The following is a 24,420-nucleotide window of genomic DNA, read 5'->3' as shown; positions in this document are numbered from 1 at the left end:
GCCCAAGTGTGGACACTGTGGTAGAGAGAATGCAGCAGATTTGGGACCAAGTGGTGGATAAGTTGTCCCTCTCTCAGGAAAAAGCCCAACGGTTTTCCAACCGGCATAGGACCATTGGTCCCCGGTTTAAAGTGGGTGATATGGTTTGGTTGTCATCAAAGAATATTCCTATGAAGGTTGCATCTCCAAAGTTCAAGCCAAGATTCAATGGACCTTATAAGATTTTGGAGATTCTTAATCCTGTTTCTTTTCGATTGGCTCTTCCATCTTCGTTTAAGACCCATAACGTGTTTCATAAATCTCTGTTGAAGAGGTTTGTGGAGCTGGTAGTTCCTATGGCGGCACCTCCTGACCCTGTATTGGTTAAAGGCAATGTGGAATATGAGGTAGAGAAAATATTGGATTCCCGTTTGGCTAGACGGAGACTCCAGTACTTGGTCAAATGGAAGGGTTATGGCCAGGAGGATAATTCTTGGGTCTCTGCTTCTGACATTCATGCCGCCGATAGATTGGTTCATGCTTTTCACCAGGCCCATCCTGATCGGCCTGATGGCGTGGATGAGGGTTCGGTGACACCTCCTCAAGGGGGGGTACTGTTGTGTATTCGCTTTCTGGCCTACCTCTGATTACTGCTGAAGGTAGTGAAGCTAGTCAGGTTGACGGAGGGGTTGCGAATTCTCTTTCTGGTCTCCCTCTGGTGGTTACTGGAAGTAATGGAGCTGATCTGATTAACAGAGGCTTGCCACCTGATAATGATGACGACGATTGGAGATCTGGGGTTTCAGACTAGATTTAAGACAGCCGACTCCCTCTATCCCTGCTGGTGATTTTTTCCTGCCTCCTGAGGTCTTAGTTTCCAGCTCAGACCCTGCATGCTCAGCTAAGTGTTCTTTTGCTATTCTGTTCACATTTGATCTGGTTTTATCTATTTCAGTTTTGTTTGGGTCAGCCAGCTCCGGCTGGGGCTGTGCTGAATCACCATCCATATGTTACTGCTTGTGCCAGTTTGTTTTTGTCCCTTATTAGATTGGCCTCTTTTTGCTCTGCTTTCAGAATATACCAGAGTACTGATATAGTGGGTGAAGTCATGCGACTTCAGTATTTTTGCATCAAATGTGTTGGACCTTTTTCTAGGTTTTTTTATCATGATTGCAGACAGTGTCTTTCCTTTCCTGTCCTGTCTAGTCAGTGTGGGCCCCATCATTTGCTCAGTCTATTTTCCTACCTGCGTTTGTGTTTTCATCTTGTCTCACTGACAATATATGTTTGGGGGCTATCTATTCCTTTAGATTTCCCCTTTCTTGCTTTAGGCTTAGTTAGCGCTCCGGCTGTGCCGAGGCATCTAGGATCATCGTAGGCACGGTCCACGGCTACTGCTAGTTGTGTGGATAGGACCAGGGGTCTGCAATCCACTTCGTTACCAACCTCTCTGGTTTTCTGTGGCTTAGCTTGGGCTTGCTCTCCTTCTCGGTGACCCAATCATAACAGGGCAGCATGTGGAGACAGATGGGGCAGGATGTGGAGATAGATGGTGCAGCATGTGGAGTCAGATGGGGCAGGATGTGGAGACAGATGGGGCAGCATGTGGAGACAGATGGGGCAGCATGTGGAGACAGATGGGGCAGCATGTGGAGACATATGGGACAGCATGTGGAGACATATGGGGCATGATGTGGAGACAGATGGGGCAGGATGTGGAGACAGATGGGGCAGGATGTGGAGACAGATGGGGCAGGATGTGGAGACAGATGGGGAAGCATGTGGAGACAGATGTGGAGACAGATGGGGCAGAATGTGGTCAGATGGGGCAGAATGTGGAGACAGATGGGGAAGAATGTGGAGACAGATGGGGCAGAATGTGGAGACAGATGGGGCAGAATGTGGAGACAGATGGGGCAGGATGTGGAGACAGGTGGGGCAGGATGTGGAGACCCGGGCAGCATGTGGAGACACGGGGCAGCATGTGGAGACAGACGGGACAGTGGTATGAATGGGTCACCGAGGAGGATGGCAGGAACAGGCTAAGCCACCAGAAAACCAGAGAGGTTGGTAACTAAGCGGACTGCAGACCCCTGATCCTAGCCACACAACTAGCAGTACCCGTGGAGAATTCCTACGATGTCCTAGATGCTTAGTCACAGCCGGAGAACTAACTAAGCCTAAAGCCAGAGAGGTGAAATCTAAACTGCCCCGGAGCAGATCCCCAAGGAAAGGAATAGACAGCCCCCAAACATATATTGTCGGTGAGACAAGATGAGACACAAACACAGGCAGAAAACAGAATGAGCAAACGGTGGGGCCCAAGCTGTCTAGACAGGACAGGACAGAAAATATACTATCTGCAATCACACACAAAACCCTAAAAAATCCAACACTTCTGATATATAAAAAACCTGAGGCCACACGACCTCACCCCCGCTAGATCAGCACTCTGGTATAAACTGGAAGCAAAGCAAAAGATACTAACATAACAGGGGACTGAACAAACTGACACAAGCTGTAACATATGGAGCAGGGCCCAGCGCTGCCCGGAGCAGGGCCCAGCGCTGCCCCCAGCAGGGAGTACGCTGAACCCTAGCAACAAAGCAGAAAGCAAAAAAAAGGCACAACCAGAATAGAAGCAAAGGATTAGCAAAAGAATCACTTAACTGAACCATGCAGATCAGGCAGGGGACAAAAGAACTCCAAATGCACAAGGAGGAAAATCGCCAGCAACCTCCAAGAGCAGCCAGCTCCATTATATGCTCCCTGCCAGTAATCCCAGGTTCCCAATTATCGTCGTCAGGTGGGGAACTACCATCAACCTGGCCAGCTCCACTACTCTCAGTAACCACCAGAGGGAGCAAAGGGAGCTTCGGCTCAGAAATCCGAGCAAGGGAATTCACAACAGGGCATGTGGAGACAGACGGAGCAGCATGTGGAGACAGATGGGGCAGGATGAAGAGACACAGGGCAGCATGTGGAGACAGATGGGGCTGGGTCATGGGGCAGGATGTGGAGACAAATGGGGCAGGATCATGGGGCAGTATGTAGAGACAGATGGGTTAGCATCTTGGGACAGATGGGTCAGGATCTTGGGACAGATGGGGAAGGATCATGGGACAGATGGGGCAGAATGGGGTGATCATATGAGGGCAGGATGGATACTCATGAGGGCAGGATGGGAGACCATATGTCAGGAGCCAGGAATGAGATACACGGGTCCAGGATGGGGGATATTATTACCATAGGGCTCAATTGACTTAGCTCAGTTACAATCTTCAGCCTGAATGTGTCTTTGCCCCTTGATGAACCCTTACTGACTTTTCCTGATTGTCTATTCTTGACCCCCTCTGCTCCTGTAGTGCCTTCATTTCTGGATGCACCTTTTCCAAGTCTGGGGGGAAAGAAAAACACTCAAACTGCCTACCCTTGGATATAAGGAGGGAGCCTGAGGAGGACAGACAAGCAAGATAGATCCTTTGTGAGATTGTGGGATACTGAAGCTAAGGGCCCCGTCACACATAGCGACTCCCCAGCGATCCTGACGATTTCAACTTGTCAGGATCGCTGGTGAGTCACTACATGATTGCTGGTGAGCTGTCAGACAGCTTCAACAGCGATCAGCACCAGCGACGCTGAGCGCGCGGCGACGCTGTGTACTTTAGTTACCAGCGCGCTGATGCAGGGAGCTGGTAACTAAGGCACACATCGGGTTTCTAAGGGGCATGCATCACTTAGAAACCCGATGTGTACCTTGGTTACCAGCTTCCTGTATCAGGGCGCTGGTAACTGTAAAAAAATGCGTATTCTTGTATAATACTCAGGACTTGTTACCAGATAAAAATGTAGTGGTTTATTTGGATTCTTCCATCAAAGAAAAGATTATTACAGAAAAACATAAAAATAGGTGAGAGATTGTCCATTAGTTCATAGCAAAGCAACATGTATTCATCTTTTCCTGAGATCCCACATGGTAAAATGGCTTCTGTCTCTGTTAGGCTTCTCTTGAAGTTATCAAGTTACATACCAGCTGTCCATTCAATGTAGTGTCCGAGCAAGGATGACTCCTCAAGTCTGTCTCTCATGGTGGTGAAGGAAGGAGAGAGAGCGACCCCTAGAGTAATATATCGTCTGTTAGAGCACGTGGTCTATATATATGGAGTTGACCTTTACCATGAGCTAAACTTCCAAGAATAACCTATGTAGTTGTCAGCAATGCATTCAGTACAGAACTGAGTGTAATAAGAAATTAACTACCGATTATTAATATTTAACAATTCCCCCTTTTGAGGGTGAAAGACATTAATTGGAACACTCAAAATATAATATCTTCTTCCTTCCTTTCTTCTTCTTTGACAAAATAATTTAATATCAATAATAATATCAGATTATTTTTATACGTACTCAATGATGTGAATTCATGTTATGGTAAGTCGTGAACAATATTCATATAAAATATGTATAATTATACCTCCCTAAGTCTAAATTGAAGCATCTCAGGTTCAGTCATCATCATCTGATGTCATCTGGTCTTCATTTTGATGTCTTCTGTCTTCTTCTTGGTTCTTTTAAAACACAGGTTTTACCTATTATAATAGCATATAGATGTTGTAGGAATCGTGTCGTGTATCAAATCAAAGTCCATAAATTCAAATGTTGATAAGAAAACAAAGCCTATAGATGAAATGTAGCTTTAATATCTGTGCAGTGTCACCTTTAAAAACCTGGACTTACATTGGCTCGCCTTGGATATTCTGGAATCCTCCATCGGCACTGGTTTTTGATCAGGTGTGACGTCTTTGGTCAGCAAAGCAAGGGTTAAAATGACTCTTCCTTGCTAAACATAGCACCATAACCAGTCCTTAGTCCTAATGCACAGGACACATGTCAGGGTTGTAGCTTCCTGACAATTACCTTCATTGTTCACCAGCTTTTCATTGAAGATTTACAGGTGATAGGAAACCACTGGAACTTGATAAAAACATAACACAGTTCATCTCAGCATCATAGGATCATCGTCCTCTGGTTGTCAGGTTTGACACTTTAATTGTGGCAGTCAGTGGTGGATACTGCACTTGTTATTAACACAGTCTATTACTCAAATATCATAGCTTTGTTACCTTCTGTGACTTCTGAATAGCGTTTTTCTTCTTCCAACTGGTAAGAATCAATTGAATTTAGAAATATGTAAAGTCTTTATTAACCCCTTAATGTCCAATGACGGACACAGTCCGTCATCAGACATTTCCCCTGCTTTGATGAGGGCTCAGGCGCTGAGCCCGCATCAAAGTCGGGACATGTCAGCTGTTATGAACAGCTGACATGTGCCCGCAATAGGCACGAGCGGAATCGCCGTCCACCCGCGCCTATTAACTAGTTAAATGCCGCTGTCAAAGCTGACAGCGGGCATTTAAATAGCATTTCTGGCCGCCGGGCCGGAAATGACGTCATCGCCGACCCCCGTCACGTGATCGGGGGTCGGCGTCATGTTGCCTGGACAACCAGAGGTCTATATGAGACCTCTATGGTTGTTCCAGGCATATGGATTTCAGCGCCACCCGGTGGACGGCGCTGAAAGCACAGCAGAAAATCTGCTACATATGAGCGATCTGCTCATCGCCCATATGTAGCAGAGCCGATCGGGTTGCGCAAGCTTCTAGCCTCCTATGGAGGCTATTGAAGCATGCCAAAAGTAAAAAAAATGTTTAAAAATAAAAAAAAAATTAAAAAACCTAAAAGTTCAAATCACCCCCCTTTCGCCCCAATCAAAATAAAACAGTAAAAAAAAATCACACATACACATATTAGGTATCGCCGCGTTCAGAATCGCCCGATCAATAAAAAAAGCATTAACCCGATCGCTAAACGGCGTAGCGAGAAAAAAAACGCCAGAATTACGTTTTTTTGGTCACCAAGACATTGCATTAAAATGCAATAATGGGCGATCAAAAGAACATATCTGCACAAAAGTGGTATCATTAAAAACATCAGTCTGGCACTGAAACAATAAACCCTCACCCGACACCAGATCATGAAAAATGGAGACGCTACGGGTCTCGGAAAATTGCGCAAATTTTTTTTTTTTTTAAGCAAACTTTGAAATTTTTTTTCACCACTTAGATAAAAGAGGACATAGACATGTTTGGTGTCTATGAACTCGTAATGGCAGGTCAGATTTAGCATCTAGTGAACCTAACAAAAAAGCCAAGCAACAAACAAGTGTGGGATTGCACTTTTTTTGCAATTTCACCGCACTTGGAATTTTTTCCCCGTTTTCGAGTACACGATATGGTAAAACCAATGATGTCATTTAAAAGTACAACTCGTCCCGCAAAAAATAAGCCCTCACATGGCCATATAAACGGAAAAATAAAAAAGTTATGGCTCTGGAAAGAAGGGGAGGGAAAAATGAAAATGTAAAACCAAAAATACCCCTGGTCGTTAAGGGGTTAACGTAATTTCAGTATCTTGCTTGAAGTCTTCATTCCCTATTCTATACCAAATCTGGCAATTTTCCTAACCTATAATATCACAGCGTACCATAGCAATCAGTAATATCCATATGATTATTATCAGAATTTGCACCATATATAGATTTCAATGTTTGAAATAATAAACCAATAAGAAGTGATAATACATTATCACCTATGTATATATATATATATTTAAATATCTATATAGATATATATTTATATATCTATAATAATAAATGCCATAAGCAACTTCCGGTTGTAACAACTTCCGTCCAGTTTTAACCGGTGACGTCACCGCACACCTCTTTCCATGTTAACCCTCAACACACACACTCCACTCACCTTTCACCATCTCCACTCACGTCCACTCACTCTTTCACTCCACATACGACCCTTTCTCTCACTCCGTCTCTCATACTCACGCCGTCATCGCCGCTGATCCACGATCCCTGACATCATCTTCCGCCGGCGCCATCCTGGATCCAGACATCCTCCACGTCGGCGACATGTTCTTGCGGCGACGCCATTTTGGATCGGCGAAATACCGCGATAGTCAAGATGGCATCGCCGCGAGGACGACGTCGGGATCCAAAATGGCATCTGCGAAAACTCGCGAGATTTCGCCGACGCCATTTTGGATCCTGACCGCATCCACGCCGGCGACATGTTCTTGCGGCGACGCCATTTTGGATCGGCGAAATCCCGCGATAGTCAAGATGGCGTCGCTGCAAGAACATGTCGCCGGCGAGGACGACGTCGGGATCCAAAATGGCGTTGGCGAAAACTCGCGAGATTTCGTCGACGCTGTGCTGTTCCATTCATGTTTCTAGTTAAAGAAATGTATTTATGTTTTTTCGCTTGTCTCTGCTGCCATCTACTGGCCAGACCATTTAGTTCCTCGGTCTTTCCTTGTTCAGCCTATGGGGAGGGGCTTCTCTTCAGCCTCTTCTCTTCCTGTTTGCTCAGTCATCGGCAGACATCTTACCTGAGAGAACTGTTCTCCCTCATGAGCTGAGGAAGCAAAGTCTTTTGACCCGCAAGTAGCGACTCCAGAGACAAGCTCCATGCAAGAGATTCAATGTAATGTTTGGATCGTTATCTACGGAATAAACCAACATTGTTCTTCATCACAACGCGTGTATGCTTATCTGAGAAGCTGCTAAGGGTCATGTCTGCCTCGCTTATTGGATACACAAAGGTAGGAACTTCTCTCACTTACATGTCTGCATACCTTTAATCGCCATTAAGTGGGGACAGAACAGTCAAAAGACTAGCTTTCCGGCCCATACAAGTCAGAAGACTACTTTTAAAGCTCATAAGCAGCTAGAAAACCTCCTTATAGCCCAGCACCCCAGCTACAGATCTCCATCTGCCCCGTCTCCCTATGTGTAATCTGCCCAGCAACAAGCCTCGCACACCAGTCTGCCTGCAGCAGTGCACGTCTGGACAAGCCTAGAAGTAGCTCCACCACCTGCCACATCTTGCAATAACTCTGCTCGTACTGTTAATGAGGACTGTCTATGCACCTGCTGTTTCCTTCTGGCCACATCGCTCCTAAAGGCCTGCAGTACTCCATACCTCATTACCGCGCATCAGCGATCCGCGAACCCCCAAGTTTCGCCAAAGCCACTCTGGGAATCTCATCCGGGACCTCCCGCAGAGCCGCACAGCGATTTTCGGACCCCGATTCAAAAGTTGAATTTTTTAAAGAGACAGTACACCTTTATTCAAAATGGCCGAAAAAGACCTCGGACAGGTCCCTACTGCTGAAACAGTGCAAATACAACCTGATACCGTCCACGATGAAGCCCAGGAGGCAGACCCCACATCTCAAGCAGACCAAGTCACCCGACCAAAACGTTCTGCCAAACCAACTATAAAGGTGCTTGAAAACTACCACAATATGAAAGATGAGCTATGTGATCACCTGGAAGAACAGTGGGAATGCGTCACCTCTTGTATGTCAAGACTCGAATCCTCATCAGGCAACGCCGCAAGCTTGCAATCCGTCATGGAGCGGCTGAACACCGCCCGTGAAAGGTACAAGAGACTATCAGCAAAGTACATCGCTCTTCTAAAAGATTTTAATTCTGATGAAGCTCTTCCAGACCTCAGTGAGGCGCTAGAGACGGACAAGGAGAGAGACGCCAAGGTCCAACATGCCATAAACAAGGCTGAACACCGTATCTCTCACCTGCAAGAAACCAGGTCACACCGATCGACCTCATCTAAACGTTCCTCTCGGTCATCCAGGGCATCGTCCTCAAGAAGTTCAACCATGAGCGACAGGATACTAGATGCCCGCATAAAGGCAGAGGAATCCAGAGTGAGACGTTCTTTCACTGAGAGAGAAGCTAAGGCAGAGGCAAAAAGGGCAGAAGCAGACATGGAAGCAAAAAGGGCAGAAGTGGAAGCCAAGAGAGCAGAAGCAGAAGCGGAGGCTCAGCTGAAGATTCTTCGGTCACAGATGGAAGAGGAGGTCGCATTAGCTAAAGTGAGACTACTTGAGCAGGCGTTGATCCAAGGTCCTGATGCAGCTAACTCGCCACCACTGGAATCAGACAATCCAGTCAATCGCACGAAAGACTATGTACTAAACCAGCTACCTGTAGCAACCCCGGTCTACAGTACCGTCCAAGTCGACGACACCAAAACCTCCAACGTACTTCCAGAGGCGCCAGTACCCTCGAAGGCACCCGAGCTAATTAATGACAGTCACCCAGAGATACCTTCTCAAACACAGTCACCACCACAAGATGGCAACCAAGTGTTTCCTGACCCACCTTCACAGCTCAAGCGGTATTCGTCAGATTCTTCAAGGGCTAAACCACAGCTCAACCCTGCAGCAACATCATTCTATCCGGGAACAGCTCATCCATTCACACCAGGCGGCCCATACGCCCCAGGGGCATCACGAGTCGTCGTGGCAACGAGTGGTGAGAAGTTGGATATGTCCGAGTTCGCCAGGTTCATGGTGAGCAGAGAGCTAATCAACACCAGTCTTACGAAGTTTGATGATCGTGCAGAGAGCTACAGGGCCTGGAAAGCAACCTTTAAGGCAGCCATCGCCAATCTCAACCTAACTGAAGAACAGGAACTTGACCTCCTGATAAAGTGGTTAGGTCCAAGCTCTTCAACCCGCGTCAGGAGCCTCAGAGCGGTCCACGTGGGACAAGCAGAAGCAGGTCTCGCTGCCGCATGGCAAACGCTGGAACGCACCTTTGGCAGCGCAGAGGCAATAGAGAAAGCCTTATTCAAGAGACTGCAGGATTTCCAAAAGATCAACCTTAAAGACGTCCACAAGCTGCAAGACCTAAGTGACCTGCTAATGGAGCTGGAGCTCGCCAAAAGAGACCCTCGTCTGTCTGGGCTGTGCTATCTGGATTCAGCCCATGGAGTAAACCCGATCGTGGTGAAGCTGCCATACAGCCTGCAGGAAAAGTGGGCAATGTCAGTATCAAGATACAAAAGAGTGAACGACGTTACCTTCCCTCCATTCATCCACTTCTGCAGGTTCATCGATGAACAGGCCCAGATGAGGAATGACCCCAGCCTCGACTTCCTAGAGTCCAACGCTTCGACAGCCGCACCAACTCCTGCGCCAAGGTATGAAAACACCACATACAAACGCAGAGACACTAAGAGAGCTGTGAGCGTTAGGAAGACCGAGCTACCATCACCTGCAACGCCCACAGACGAACAGAACATCGTCTCATCACGAGATAAATCCTTTAATCGTGAATGTCCCATCCACAAGAAGCCACACTCGTTGACCAAGTGCAAAGGGTTTAGATCCAAAACCCTACAGGAGCGCAAGAAGATCCTCACAGAGCTCGGGGTTTGCTTCAAATGCTGCGCATCACTTGAGCACATGGCCAAGGACTGCAAATCCACAGTCAAGTGTGGGGAGTGCCACAGCGAAAAGCATGTTTCAGCCATGCACTCAACCCGAATAGCTAGAGACACACCGGCTGCAGTCACCACCGCTCCCGCTCCAAGTCATGGCGGGGAGCCACAGAATCAGACCGACACCGCCACAACTGTCTCCTGCTCATGCTCAGAAGTATGTGGAGAGGGCCGCATGGAGAAATGTTGCGCCCGAATATGCCTCATCAAGGTTTACCCTGAAGGACATCCAGAAAAGGCAATGAAGGTGTATGCCATCATAGACGACCAAAGCAACCGGTCCCTGGCAGGAGCCAAATTCTTTGAAGCCTTCGGAATTAGTGGACCATCAGAGCCCTACACCTTGAACACCTGCTCAGGCCGCATAGAGACTAGCGGCAGAAGAGCCCAGGGATTCATCGCTTCTCCTATCAACGGGAAGACTGAAATACCTCTGCCAACGCTAGTTGAATGTGACCAAATACCCAGCCATAGGAGTGAAATTCCTACCCCAGAAGCTGTACTTCATCAGCCGCACCTGAAGCACCTCGCAAGCGTCATCCCACCTATGGACAACAACGCGGAGATTCTACTCCTGCTCGGCAGAGACAACCTGAGGGTACACAAGGTGCGACAACAGTGCAACGGACCTGACTACGCACCATACGCCCAGAGACTGGACCTCGGATGGGTAGTCATAGGAAACGTGTGCGTTGATCGATCAGAAATCGACTCCTTCAGGACCTACGTCCATGGAGACGGACGCACAACCTGCCTAAGGCCATGTCCTCATCACTATGAAGTGAAAGAGAAGCCCCCAGACTCAATACAGCTGCCTGACATCGCTTCTTCTCTGCGTACCGACAACTTGGGAAGATCAGTCTTTCACATCACCAAGGACGACGATAAAGTAGCCTTGTCAGTGGAGGACAGAGAATTCATCGACATAATGGACCGTGAGTTCTCTAAGGACAAAACCGACCACTGGGTCTCTCCATTACCCTTCCGATCCACCAGGGTAAGACTGCCAAACAACCGAGACCAAGCTCAGAACAGATTCAACTCTCTTCAACGTTCAACGAACCACAAACCTGAAATGAGGGAGCATATTGTTGCCTTTATGGACAGAATATTTCGCAACAACCACGCGGAACCCGCTCCTCCCGTGAAGAAGAACGAAGAGTGCTGGTATCTGCCTTCATTTGGTGTCTACCACCCACGGAAACCGAACCAAATCAGGGTTGTCTTTGACTCCAGCGCCAAACATGGAGGCGTATCACTCAACGATGTCCTCCTCACAGGTCCCAACCTGACGAACAACTTAGTAGGAGTGTTGCTGAGGTTCCGGAAAGAACTCGTCGCCATCACTGCCGATATCGAACAGATGTTCCACTGTTTCCTAGTCAGGGAGGACCACCGGAACTTCCTCAGATTCCTGTGGTTCAAGGACAACGACACCAACAAAGAGATGGTGGAATACCGAATGAGAGTCCATGTCTTCGGGAACAGCCCTTCACCCGCAGTAGCAACCTACGGTCTCCGAAGGACCGCATCAGAGGGAGAGTCTGAGTATGGCACAGACGCAAGAGACTTCGTTGAAAGAGACTTCTATGTAGACGACGGGCTCAAATCACTGCCCACTGAAGAAGCAGCCATTGATTTGCTCAAGAGGACCCAAGGTATGCTGGCCCAGGCAAGGCTCAGGCTTCATAAAATCGCTTCAAACAGCCCGACCGTAATGAGAGCCTTTGATTCGGGTGATCACGCCCCTGGATTCAAGGACATTGACTTGGGGCTAGACAGCCCACCCGTGCAGAGGAGCCTAGGCATCAGATGAGATCTCGCAGCCAACTCCTTCGGGTTTCAAGTGAATTGCTCGGACAAACCGTTCACAAAACGTGGTGTCCTCTCCATAGTGAACAGCTTATTTGACCCGCTGGGGTTCGTGGCACCCATCACCATACAAGGCAAATCCTTGTTGAGACAACTATCTGAAACTGTCAAGGATTGGGATACCCCGCTCCCCTCCGACAAAGAGAAAAAATGGGAAACTTGGAAACAGTCGTTGTGCGGATTGAACAATATTCACATCCCGAGATGCTACACCAAAATCTCCCTTGCCTCTAGCGGAAGGAAAGAACTCCACGTCTTTTCAGACGCCTCCACAGAAGCCATAGCGGCGGTTGCATACCTGAAGGTGATGGACGCCAGCGGGCAAAGCTACGTCGGATTGGTGTTCGGCAAGGCGAAGCTAGCCCCGAAGCCCGACCACACCATCCCCAGACTCGAACTCTGTGGAGCCGTCTTGGCAGTGGAAATTGCTGACTTCATACTACAAGAACTGTGTATCGAAATAGATGAGGTCCAATTCTACACCGACAGCAAGGTCGTTTTGGGTTACATCTACAATACATCGAGACGATTCTACGTGTATGTCAGTAACCGCATTGAAAGGATCAGGAGATCCTCCAAACCGGAACAATGGCGTTACGTACCATCGGAGCTGAATCCAGCAGATCTTGCAACCAGACCCATGTCTATATCTTCTTTCGTTAACTCTTCTTGGCTTACAGGTCCAGAGTTCCTGCTGAGACAGTCAGAAGAAGGTGTCCAGGAAGACTTCAGCATCCTAGATCCAGACAACGATCCAGATGTCCGAACTGAGGTCCATACCCTGACCACCAGTGCTGAGAAAACATCCAACCTCGGCTGCCAACGTTTTGAACGTTTCTCCAGCTGGTTAAGACTCGTCAGGACTGTTGCCAGGTTAGTGCACATCGCCAGATGTTATCGTGCAGACTTTAAAGACAAGGACTGTCATCGCTGGCATGTATGCCACAGACCTCTTTCTGCTGAGGACATCTCCCGTAGTGAGTCCCTCATTATACGCCACCTCCAACAGAGCGAATTCGCCACCGAATGGAAGTGCTTAAATAACAAACAGCAGATTCCATTAAGAAGCCCCCTCGCCAATTTAAACCCAGTAATGGACAGCTTCGGCTTACTGAGGGTTGGCGGTCGTTTAAGCCAGGCTCGTTTCGGTGTCGCAGAGCAAAATCCTCTCATCATTCCCAACAAACACCACATTACAGTCTTACTGATCCGTCATCATCATGAAAGGGCTGAACACCAAGGCAGGCAAATTACAGAGGGCACTCTACGGTCTGCAGGCCTCTGGATTGTCGGGATGAAGAGACGTGTAGCACAAATACTTCACGATTGTGTGCACTGTCGCAAAGTGAGAGGAAAGCAACTGTGCCAACAAATGGCCGACCTACCTACAGATAGACTTTCCATGGAACCACCTTTCACCTATGTGGGCCTAGACGTTTTCGGACCATGGATGGTATCCACACGCAGAACTCGTAGCAGCCGTGCGGACAGTAAGCGGTGGGCTGTGCTATTCACCCGCTTGGGCATCCGAGCCGTTCACATCGAGGTGTTAGAGTCCATGGATACCTCCTGCCTGATTAACGCCTTGAGAAGATTCCTCGCCATCAGAGGACCAGTAAAGCACCTGAGGTCCGACCGCGGCAGCAACTTCATCGGTGCATGTAGAGAGCTGAACATCGACACCAAGCCAATCCAAGACCAGCTGGCAGACAAGGGTTGCACCTGGATCTTCAATTCTCCTCACAGCTCTCACATGGGAGGCTCCTGGGAGAGGATGATCGGAATCTCACGCAACATCCTGAACTCCATGCTAAAGGACGTCAACTCCTCGAGACTCACGCACGAGACTCTAGTGACTCTTTTAGCCGAAGTCTCAGCCATCATCAACTCGAGACCCCTTGTGCCGGTGTCAATGGATCCAGAGGTACCAACCATGTTGACTCCCAACATCCTTCTTACCCAGAAGATCGACAACGCGGTAATTCCCAGCGGAGACTTCACTCATGCCAACACTTACCAAAGACACTGGAAACGAGTCCAATATTTGGCCGACTACTTCTGGAACCGATGGAGGAAGGAATACCTTACCATTCTTCAAGGGAGAAGGAAGTGGCGACATCCCAAGCCGAATATCAAGGAAGGAGATCTGGTCCTCATGAAAGACCAGACCACTGAAAGGACTGACTGGCCTCTGGGACTTGTTACCAGGACACTGCCTAGCCAGGACGGCAACGTGCGGAAGGTGGAGCTGAGGGTCTTTAGGAAGGGTGAGACGAAGATCTTTGCGAGGCCAATCCATGAACTCGTCCTCTTACTGCCTATCGAGAGCGCCACTACGGGATGAGCGTTCTGCACCCGAAGTTTGGCCGTTTTTCTGATTTTTTGAACTTTAATTGTTGCATTTAACATGCCCTTTCTTTTAGGTTTATTATTATTATGGACAATAGTGGAATCCCCATAGTGAATTCCAGACGGGGAGTGTGCTGTTCCATTCATGTTTCTAGTTAAAGAAATGTATTTATGTTTTTTCGCTTGTCTCTGCTGCCATCTACTGGCCAGACCATTTAGTTCCTCGGTCTTTCCTTGTTCAGCCTATGGGGAGGGGCTTCTCTTCAGCCTCTCACTCCGTCTCTCATACTCACGCCGTCATCGCCGCTGATCCACGATCCCTGACATCATCTTCCGCCGGCGCCATCCTGGATCCAGACATCCTCCACGTCGGCGACATGTTCTTGCGGCGACGCCATTTTGGATCGGCATCGCCGCGAGGACGACGTCGGGATCCAAAATGGCGTCTGCGAAAACTCGCGAGATTTCGCCGACGCCATTTTGGATCCCGACCGCATCCACGCCGGCGACATGTTCTTGCGGCGACGCCATTTTGGATCGGCGAAATCCCGCGATAGTCAAGATGGCGTCGCTGCAAGAACATGTCGCCGGCGAGGACGACGTCGGGATCCAAAATGGCGTTGGCGAAAACTCGCGAGATTTCGTCGACGCTGTGCTGTTCCATTCATGTTTCTAGTTAAAGAAATGTATTTATGTTTTTTCGCTTGTCTCTGCTGCCATCTACTGGCCAGACCATTTAGTTCCTCGGTCTTTCCTTGTTCAGCCTATGGGGAGGGGCTTCTCTTCAGCCTCTTCTCTTCCTGTTTGCTCAGTCATCGGCAGACATCTTACCTGAGAGAACTGTTCTCCCTCATGAGCTGAGGAAGCAAAGTCTTTTGACCCGCAAGTAGCGACTCCAGAGACAAGCTCCATGCAAGAGATTCAATGTAATGTTTGGATCGTTATCTACGGAATAAACCAACATTGTTCTTCATCACAACGCGTGTATGCTTATCTGAGAAGCTGCTAAGGGTCATGTCTGCCTCGCTTATTGGATACACAAAGGTAGGAACTTCTCTCACTTACATGTCTGCATACCTTTAATCGCCATTAAGTGGGGACAGAACAGACACCATTTTGGATCCCGATGTCGTCCACGCCGGCGACATGTTCTTCCGGCGACGCCATCTTGACTATTGCGGGATTTCACGATACTCAAGATGGAGTCGCCGCAAGAACATGTCGCCGGCGTGGACAATGTCTGGATCCAGGATGGCGCCGGCGGAAGAAGATGTCGGGGATCGTGGAGCAGCGGCAATGACGGCGTGAGTATGAGAGACGGAGTGAGAGAAGGGGTTGTATGTGGAGTGAAAGAGTGAGTGGAGATGGTGAAAGGTGAGAGGAGTGTGGAGGAGTGTGTGTGTTGAGGGTTAACATGGCAAGAGGTGTGATGCTATCGCATCCTCCCGATGCTATAGCATCGGGCCATAATCTAGTTAACCATATTCTTCATGTGATAGAACATTTTTTTATGTCATAGGTGTAATTACCTTTTTCAAACGATAGGTGTCAGTGTGTTTTATGTAACCAGTGTTTTCATCTTTATTAATAAGGAATATATTTATTATACTAATAATATGTAGGAATGTATAGCCATGAACCAAAATAAGACTATATGAGTGAGCGAATGAATGAATGAATGAATGGATAAAAGAATTGTTGCATATAACTCAGAAGTGAAACATTTTCCTTTGTAATGGAATCATATCTCGCTATATTTAATGAAGCAATATTCTCATACTAGACATTACTTTATTAAATATTGATTTTTTTTCCTTGATTGACAGAAAAAATTAAAATTTAGGAATTCAATTAAAAATAGAATAATAAATTGAAAATGAAAAATAAAAATAAGAATATGAATAAAATAAGAATAAAAAATAAGGCCTTTATGTTGATACCAAATGCAGAGTAGTTATGTCCTCAGTAACATATACCCTTAATATTTCCATGATCTGGATTACTTCATAATTGTCATAAACTTGTATTACCAAAATATTCAAATTATGCAACTTTGCATATAATACTCTTCTCAGTGTAAAGAAATGACTCTTTATAATACTTAATGTTATTATACCCAATACTTATACCATTGTACCTTATTAATATTTCTTTTTTAAAAAAATTTGTGAGGAAGAGGTATTAATCAAATGTGATGATGTAGTCAGGATCAAAAACATATTTCCCCATTAATACCGAAAAATATTGTTTCATGAAACTTCATTTATCAAAACCAAAATTAAAAATTAATTTATAAATTGTGTGAATATTATTCTTGCGTTATACCATTTATTTGTCTGAAGATGTGTAACCATCTTTGTAACCATTAAAAATAAAATTGATTATCATAAAATTATCCTTTGGAAAAAAAAAATAATCTAAATGTAGATTTTCTTAATAAACCATTTTGATGTGCGATTGCACTTATTAACAAATATTCTAATAATTTAACTGATCTGCATATTTCTCCTAAAGACAGTTTTTTTTCCATACAGAATCCCGAGGCGTCTCATACATCAAACGCATCACATTACTCCTAAGCAGCTGCTCATACACTCATCTGTCATATGTCACTCAGACTGTGTCAAATATAAGTTTAAACCAAATTATCCCACATACAGAGGTATGAATTCATATATATATTAACCCAAATTATTATCCTAATTATCAATGCGCATTGTAAACTATTAAATTTAGTGTCTTAATATTTCTTTGAATATTCCCCAAATACACATAACATAAAAATATATGTTGAATTAGCTATACACTTGAAACTTTAGGCATGGGAAAAAAATTCCTTTGATTTGCAAAAGCTGAGACCCCTTAAAAATTCTTTTCACTAAGGCTACAGGGACATGGTATACTTATTATTAGAACAAGGTTCAGATTTCACCTGCTGTGGTTTGTCATGTCAAGCCATGCAATAAAGGCATACACACAGAACACATTTAAAATGCAGTTAGTTATTTTCTTTTAAGTGTTAATTATATGAAATCATGCAATTATTGCAACTTCCTGTGTAAATAAAGGCATAAATCCTTGTAAGAGAATTTTTCCCAATTAAGTCCTGCTTTGAAATGAAAATTCTAAGGAAAAATAAAACATAAGATTAATATCATAGTCATAATTCTAAATATTATTACTGAAGTAGATTTAAATTTTCACTAAAAAATACAGTTCTACAATCTCTACTTCTACACTCTATATATACTGTATGAATATGTATATCTACAAAACTATAGAACTACAGAATTATACTCTATAAAATAATTACATATAACTAATACATTGTATAACACTTTTACACAACATATAATTACTTTCTTATCCAATTCTTAAACCCAGTCTTATTTCCCTGTAAAAACTGTCCTGCAAGGTTCTTGCGATTTTGAAGCTGATGGATTGTCTGAGCAAAGTGTTCAGTTTACAGGCCATGATGTCACTCACCACCTGCTTCTGTCTGTCAAATTCCGCCATCTTTTTTACAGAAAGAAGATCAGAACTTCGAATTTTTCTTGACTCAATCTGTGTTTTTTTCGGTGATCCTTTGCCTAATTTCATACGGTTTATAACAAATATGTGATTTTCTTCATTCTTCATAGATTTGATTTCGGGGATACTTTGATACAGGCTTCTCATAAGATTTTACCTTGTCTGTCTTTACAAAATTAGCACAATTTATTTCCCTTTCACGATTCTCGTGTTTTCTGGCAAAATCAAGGGATTGCGCACACTCAAATAAAGAATCTTTTTGTGATGCAATAACACGAGATGCAGGATTTAGAAACCCAAATTTGCTTACAAAAGTCTTTATCAGGGACTGTGTTTTGACATTCTCAATGACTGTTCTGTACAAGCGGTCAAATATGGACATGAATGTGTAGGTACATTCCTTCCGACCAATCCTTAATTTTTGAAGAATATCAATATCTGGATAATTTTCATTTGATGCACAAAAAAATCAGAAGTTTTAATCTGTCTTTATCATTTAAGTTCTCATGTTTTTCACCAGATATCTTTAAAGATAATTGCCTGGCAAAGGTTACAGGAATCCACATTTTAAACAATAAATTCTTTTCCTCGTTAGTTAAATCAAATTTGTCAACACAGCTTTCAAAAACCTCAGAGTTTCTACAAACATGGATTTTGTTATCATATGCAAGAATAATTTTGAAAATTTTCACAAATTTTCCTTACTTTACTTCGGAGTTGGGTCTCTGAGTGATCTATTCTTAGTGGTACATCTTTCCCTTGTACGGCATCTACGTCAGTTCTGAAGTCTCCTCCTACTTCTCCATCTTGTTCCACGTCTGCAAGGTCACCTTCAATGGCTGCTGCAGACACTTGATTACAGTCTTGTTCAATCTCCCTAACTTTACAGTCAATCTCGGGAACATCACTATTTTCCTTCACACAGTCATTTTTGAATTTCTCTGTTAGAAGTTTATGAAATACATCTACCATTTGAAAAATATTTTTAAATTTCTCTCTTTCTTTAGTAAAGGATCCACTTCACATTCTGCATATAAGCTGAGCCATAAAACGTCTAAATTAGATGACTCGTCTACACACTCAAATTTCAGTTTACTCTGCTTAAAAAAAGAAGTAATGACATCCATTTTTCTTACCTTGAAATATCTCAGCTTGTAGTTCCTTTGATGGACAACGCTGGGCTCTTGTCTTCACACGTCTACCTTCAGCACGTCTGGCACTTATAGTACTTCTCAATCCATATGGCAATTCTTAGTCCTCACTTCTAGGTTCTGTCTGATTCTTGTGACTTGTACATAGTAGTGGAGTTCCTGATAACTTGCACATATGACATTAGCAAAGTTCATTCCCCCTTTTGGGCAAGTTGAGGGAAATCCGCAAAAAAGTACAAAAATTCAGATCTGGCTGGCTCTCCAATGTAAAAAAAAATGCGTATTCTTGTATAATACTCAGGACTTGTTACCAGATAAAAATGTAGTGGTTTATTTGGATTCTTCCATCAAAGAAAAGATTATTACAGAAAAACATAAAAATAGGTGAAAGAGAGATTGTCCATTAGTTCATAGCAAAGCAACATGTATTCATCTTTTCCTGAGATCCCACATGGTAAAATGGCTTCTGTCTCTGTTAGGCTTCTCTTGAAGTTATCAAGTTACATACCAGCTGTCCATTCAATGTAGTGTCCGAGCAAGGATGACTCCTCAAGTCTGTCTCTCGTGGTGAAGGAAGGAGAGAGAGCGACCCCTAGAGTAAGCCCCCACCTTATATATCCGTCTGTTAGAGCACATGGTCTATATATATGGAGTTGACCTTTACCATGAGCTAAACTTCCAAGAATAACCTATGTAGTTGTCAGCAATGCATTCAGTACAGAACTGAGTGTAATAAGAAATTAACTACCGATTATTAATATTTAACAGTAACTAAGGTACACATCGGGTTTCTAAGCACCGCCTGGTGCTCAGAAACCCTGCGTTTACCTTAGTTACCGCGCGCTGAATGCTGGTCTCCCGCCTGTCACGCGATGCGTGCTGGCCAGCGGAAGACCAGCGATCAAAAAAATGTCCTGGCTATTCCAGGACGATCAGCGATAACCGGCAGGGGGGGCAGTTGCTGGTCAGTGTCACACACAGCGATCTCGCTGGTGAGATCGCTGTTGCGTCACAAAACTTGTCACTCAGCAGCGATCTCGCTAGCGAGATCGCTATGTGTGACGGGGGGCTTAAGACAAGCACCCCAGACTTGGAGAAACCCTGATTATCCTGGAAAATACTGCTGGAGGAGCCTATTCGGAGAAGTATCTGGAGTCGCACTGCCATATCGATCTCTAAGCTGAGGATTATGATCTTCATCTCCCGGGGCATTTATCCTGTTATTGGACTGTATCCGTGTTTCTGGATTATTTTATCCTTGGTGCGGTGGATTGTTTTATGGACCTTTCCTTTTTCATGTAATAAAAGTTTATGGGACTGTTCACTCCTCTCTTGCTCTGTTGATTTTGTGATACCAGAGTAGGATCCGTGACGATGCCCATTAGCATAAGTGATGAGCGAGCGTGCTCGGATAAGGTGTTATCTGAACATGCTGGTGTCATAATCAAGTATTTTGGTGTGCTCTAAAAATATGTTCAAGTCACCATCGATCATGTATCACGGCTGTTCGACAGCCGCACTACATGCAGGGATTGTTTGGCAATCCCTGCATGTGTTGCGGTTGTGTCATGACTGCGGCTGCTGCCGAGCCTGTCATCACTACGCTCGCAGCCACCGCGCCCGCCTCGCCTTCTAATACTTACCGCACTGTTCCGGTGGAACCGCGTCCAGCTGCTCCAAGGTCCCGGCGTGTCCCCTCCGCTCTGTTGGCGTCATGTCCGACGGAGACCCGCGCATGCGTCTTAGGCTGCGGCCGCACGCTCTGCCGGCCCTTTAATGCATCGCATCTGATCTGGACCATCTGCGGTCCAATCAGATGCTTTTGCTGGCCATATCAGCCTTAGGGGAGGTGCCTGACTATTGTGTGTACTCCTGTGTACTTATCTAGGCCGTCTCTGCGGGTGCTCGCCCACTATTTCTAATTAACCCTTTATTTTGCTTCTGTCCTCAGCTCCCTTGTAACTCAGCCTATGCTTCACAGTCCTCTGCTGTCCTGCTGGTCCTTCGTCTCCTGGTCCTGTCCAAGTAAGATAAATTGGCCTGCACTCTGTCCAAAAGTGAGGTGCCGGTGCAATGGGCCCTTAAAACCCTGGATCCACATGAAGAAAATGGCTGGCTGGCCAGTGTGAGCAGATGCAGCTGCAGCAAACTTCTTAAGGAGACAAAGAGCGGGAGCGCTGTCCATTATACCCACTTTATATGACCGCTCAGATGTTACTCAGCACAAAGCGACATATTGAATAAGACCAGGAATCGGTCGAAACGTCAGTCGCTCTATCACGTTTTTTCCTTCTCTGCGCCACGAATATTATATGTGAACATATAAATAAATTTCTTCTTGGCATCAAAATCACTTTACGGATTGAGTGTACGATGAATTTTCTTCATATGGATCCTGGTCTTGTCCAGCAGTCCCCATCCCTCTCGGTCCTGGTCCCTTCCCTGGTGCCACAGGGCCCACTCTCCTGTACCCCCGAACCTGTTAGGCCTTCCAGGCCCCTATTCTCTAGCTTTCCCTATCTACTTTTGTCTATCAGTTTCACTCTGAGCCGTACCTCTTGGTACCGGCTGTCGCGGTACCTGACTGCCCCAGGGCCTGCCCCTAATGATCCCTGTATAGGGGTCGGTTCCACCTGGTACGCTCTCCCGGGTGAGGTTCGGTGCCGTGACCCAGAGGGTCCACTCCTGGAAGCTAGCCCCTCCTAGGTGTCACAGGTTGTAGAACAGTAGTGAGACATGCAACTCGAGCATATTTTTCAAGCATGCCAAAAATACTTGATTAGGACGAGAGCGTGCTTGGATAACACCTTATCCGAGTACGCTCGCTCATCACTAATTAGCATTTCTTTTATATTGTACTCATTAATAGAGTTTAGGTGGAGATAAATTTCCTTTTATAAAACCACTCCCGTTGTTAGTTGTTATGTAACTACTGGGTTATTTTTATTTCAGGAAATGTTACACTTATGAACTAAGTGCTTGTCCTTAGTTATGCAAATCTACATGTAAATCATTACCATATATTTATTAAGCAATGAATAATATTTACATAAAAAGTATCTATATGTTATTTTGCATTTGTCACATATTCTATGGTTTCTGATATTTAAACTGTTAGGATATGTACGCACATCGTCTCATTCATCTGGATTTTGCTCCAAAACTGCAAGAAAAAGCACTAACTAAAAACTCAAAACATTTGCAATTATATGTAAAAAAAAAAAAAAAACTTACAGGCTTTTGAATGTCTTTAGGTTTCCTAGGACATCATGCTCTTAAAAGAAGCAACCTGACCATTCTTCAAGTGTTTTCTACTCTTATGATGCTCTATACTTTATTACAGATGTCAATGGGAAGGGTCAAAATATGCACACCCAGGCCTCTCTTTGAATGTTGAGCCAGCGTTTTTGCTGTAATGTATGCATGTTTGAATCGAGGTAAAAAAATAATCCAGAAAACGACAGTACAAAGATGCCACAAAAACACTGGAAAAATGCTCAAAAACATGTGGGCAGGTCAAAACACCTAAAAATGGGTACACTGAGCTCTGTGTGTGCTCTTTACCCACAAAACTGCATTAAATGTGGAAAATCCACAAGCAAAAATTGCATATCTATTTTTAGTGTGTTACCGTTGTAGAAACAAATTAAAAACTAAATTCTTTTTTCAATAATTGTAAAAATATGTAGATAAAAAATAATTTAAAAAAAATCAATATTTATTTCGATAATTAAATCATTAGTTGAATAAAAAAAAATCTAAACAATAAAAGAGAAGATTAGCATGGCCCCTGCCCATGGATGACACACAAATTTTTTGGGTAAGAATACAAGGACAGAACAATGGAAAGGACACCATTGTAGGCATTTACTACAGGCCGCCTGTGCAAGCTGAAGATATGGATGAACTCTTTATGCATCAAATGGCCAAGTTCTCCAAAAAATATGACATAGTTGTCATGGGAGATTTCAACTATCCAGACATTTGTTGGGAATCTCTCTCAGGCAAAACTAACAGGTCAAGGAAATTCTTATCCTCTCTTGCTGACAACTTTATCTTCCAAAAGGTAGGGGAGAAAACAAGGGGATCTGCTACCTTGGATCTAATCCTTATAAACAGGGAGGAAATGGTTGAGGAGGTAAAAGTGGCTGAGACCCTAGGAGGTAGCGAACATGCTATTTTAGAATTTTGGATAACTAGAGGAGGAAGACCTGTGAAGACTCAGACGTCAAGGTTAGATTTCAGAAAGGCAGATTTTAAGGGATTCAGAAAGAGAATTGGAGGGATCCAATGGCTGGATATCCTTAAAGATAAAGATGTCCAGGAAGGATGGGAAATCTTGAAAAATGAAATTCTCAAAGCACAATTGTTAACAATTCCGAAAAGAGGGAAGAATAGGAAGCATTTAAGGAAACCAGGATGGATGAACACAGAACTTAAGCACATGCTAAAAAGGAAGAAAAAAATGTTTATAAAATGGAAAGAGGGAGGCATATCTAAAGAAGAATATAATGCTGTCTGCAGAACCTGCAGGGCACAAATCAGATTAACTAAAGCTGACAATGAATTGAGGCTTGCAAGAGATGTCAAAAGCAATAATAAAGGATTTTGGGGATATGTCAAAAGTAAAAGAAAAGTCTAAGATGCTATAGGATTTTTACAGGATGAAAATGATGAAATGGTAAGACAGGATGTTGAGAAGGCCGAACTTTTAAATTCCTATTTTGCATCTGTTTTCTCTCAGAAAGGAACATCAACTGTTCTTCACTGTCCTATTAAGGGAATAGAAGAATCCAGGATATCTATAAACAGAAAGATAGTGAGGAAACACTTAGCTAACCTAAATGAATTCAAGTCTCCAGGTCCAGATGAATTACACCCCAGAGTACTGAAGGAGATAGCAGAAGAAATTTTTGAACCCCTCTCCATAATCTTTGAAAATTCTTGGAGAACAGGAGAAGTCCCAGAAGACTGGAGAAGAGCAAATTTTGCTCCTATCTTCAAAAAGGGGAAGAAGGTGGACCCAGGCAACTATAGGCCGGTGAGTCTGACTTTTATACCAGGAAAGATCTTTGAACAAATTATTAAACAACATGTATGTCAGTACCTGGATAAGAATGAAGTGATTAAACAGAGTCAGCATGGGCTTGTAACTA

General features: G+C 44.7%; 1 pseudogene; it reads left to right on the top strand.

Moving 5' to 3' along the window:
- The first annotated feature begins 22,999 nt into the window (after positions 1-22,999).
- LOC141100958 (U6 spliceosomal RNA) lies at positions 23,000-23,100 on the top strand (annotated as a pseudogene).
- Positions 23,101-24,420: the final 1,320 nt, after the last annotated feature.

This window comes from Dendrobates tinctorius, unplaced genomic scaffold (genome assembly GCF_039654945.1).
Source record: "Dendrobates tinctorius isolate UK_male_01 unplaced genomic scaffold, ASM3965494v1 ptg000111l, whole genome shotgun sequence".
NCBI lineage: Eukaryota > Metazoa > Chordata > Amphibia > Anura > Dendrobatidae > Dendrobates > Dendrobates tinctorius.
Note: the sequence above shows the minus strand (reverse complement) of the source record. Positions and strands in the feature narration are given on the sequence as shown.